Raw genomic sequence first — 2,216 nt, 5'->3', positions numbered from 1 at the left:
CATTTGCATCCGATGGGTTTTATCCCTTCAGATGCATCAACCAGAGTCCATACTTGGTTGTCTGACATGGATTGCATCTCGGACTTCATAGTCTCGCGCCATTTCTCGGAGTCGGGACTCGCCATGGCCTCTGGGTATGTGGTAGGCTCGTCATGTTCTAATAACATGAGCTCCTCATTCCCAATTACGAGAAATCCGTATCTCACAGGCTCTTGGCGAATCCTGCCTGATCTCCGAGGTTCACTAGTCGAAGGTTGAGTCACAACGGGCAATGAAACAGGTTGAACGCCTTCAACTTGTTCACTCGGCTCAGCGTCCACTTGTTGCTCTCGAACTTCCTCAAGTTCGATCCTACTCCCACTGACTCTTTTGGAGACGAACTCTCGCTCCATAAAAGTTGCATTCCTGGCAATGAACACCTTGTTCTCTGCCGGAATGTAGAAGTAGTAACCCTTAATTTCCTTAGGGTAGCCTACAAATAAACACTTATCAGATTTGGAGGATAACTTATCAGTCATCTGATGCTTCACGTAAGCGTCGCAACCCCAAATTCTGACAAACGACAATGCGGGACGCTTTCCCGTCCATATCTCATATGGTGTCGTTTCAGCCGCCTTCGTTGGACTCCTATTCAGCAGGTACGCAACGGTCTCTAAAGCATAGCCCCAAAAGGATTTCGGAAGATCTGTCTGACTCATCATCGACCGAATCATGTCTAACAGTGTTCGATTCCTCCGTTCAGACACGCCATTCTACTGTGGCGTTCCAGGAGGAGTTAATTGTGATACAATACCACAATCAACCAGATAGTCAGTGAACTCTTGGCTCATATACTCGCCACCACGATCCAATCGAAGTGTCTTGATCATCTTGCCAAACTGGTTCTGTACTTCGTTTCTGAAAGCCTTGAATATTTCAAGTGTTTTAGACTTATGTCTCATCAAATAGACATAACCGTATCGACTGAAATCATCAGTGAACGTAACGAAATACAGATAACCTCCTCTAGTTGGACAGCTCATTGGTCTGCATACATCACTATGTATGAGTGCCAATAATTCCGTCGCTCTCTGTCCTTTCCCCTTGAAAGGATGCTTTGTCATCTTGCCCATCAAACAAGACTCGTAAGATTCAAGAGACTCAAAGTCAAATGAATCCAGAAGACCTTCATGATGAAGCTTCTGAATGCGTTTCTCGTTTATATGGCCTAGACGACAATGCCAGAGGAAGGTCATGTTTAAGTCGTTCGGCTTAAACCGTTTAGTACTCACGTTATAGATGGATGAAGTTGAGTTCGAAGGCTGATCATTCAAGACGTATAAACCATTAACTAGATAACCATTACCATAGTAAATACTGTCTCGATAAATGATCAAACTCGAATTCTCAATCACAAATCGAAAACCATCCAAATCTAGACAAGAAATAGAAATAATGTTTCTGCTAATCGCAGGAACATAGTAACAATTACTTAATTCTAAAACAAGTCCAGAAGGAAGATGCAAATCATAAACTCCAACACACAATGCTGCAACTCTTGCTCCATTTCCGACGCGCAGATCCGCTTCTCCCTTAGCCAGCATCCTACTTCTTCTTAGTCCCTGCACATTTCCACAAATGTGTGAGGCACTTCCGGTATCCAATACCCACGAAGATGTAGTACAGATGTTAGTTTCTATAACATGAATACCTGAGGCAAAAGCTTCACAAGCTTCTTATCCTTCAGATCCTCCAAGTAAAGGTGACAATTACGCTTCCAGTGTCCAGATACTCCGCAGTAATGACAGTCACCCTTATCGGGCTTAGGCTTAGGCGGAGAGGCAACTTTTGCCTTTTTCGCCGCCTTCTTTTTGGCTTTGCCCCACCGCTTCTTGCTGGAGTTTTTCTCAACATCAAGATAGTCTTGGACACCATGATATCCTGCTCGGCCGATTTCAGCATCCCATGCAGTTCGGCTAAGCTCTTAGTCATCCCGTGCATATGGTACTGCATAACGAACTGGTTATAGTCCTCGGGCAATGACATCAGGATCAAGTCTGCAACCAAGTCACCATCGAGCTTCACTCCCATACGCTCAAGTTCTTCAACATGAGCTCTCATGTTGAGGACGTGGGTGTTGACAGAGCTACCTCTTGACATCTCTGTCTTCACCAGAGCTTTCAGCGTCTTGTACTTTTCAGTACGCGCTAGCTCCTCAAACATGGTCTTGAGCTGAT

This window comes from Tarenaya hassleriana, unplaced genomic scaffold, assembly GCF_000463585.1.
Source record: "Tarenaya hassleriana unplaced genomic scaffold, ASM46358v1 Cleome152, whole genome shotgun sequence".
Taxonomy (NCBI): Eukaryota; Viridiplantae; Streptophyta; class Magnoliopsida; order Brassicales; family Cleomaceae; genus Tarenaya; species Tarenaya hassleriana.
Note: the sequence above shows the minus strand (reverse complement) of the source record.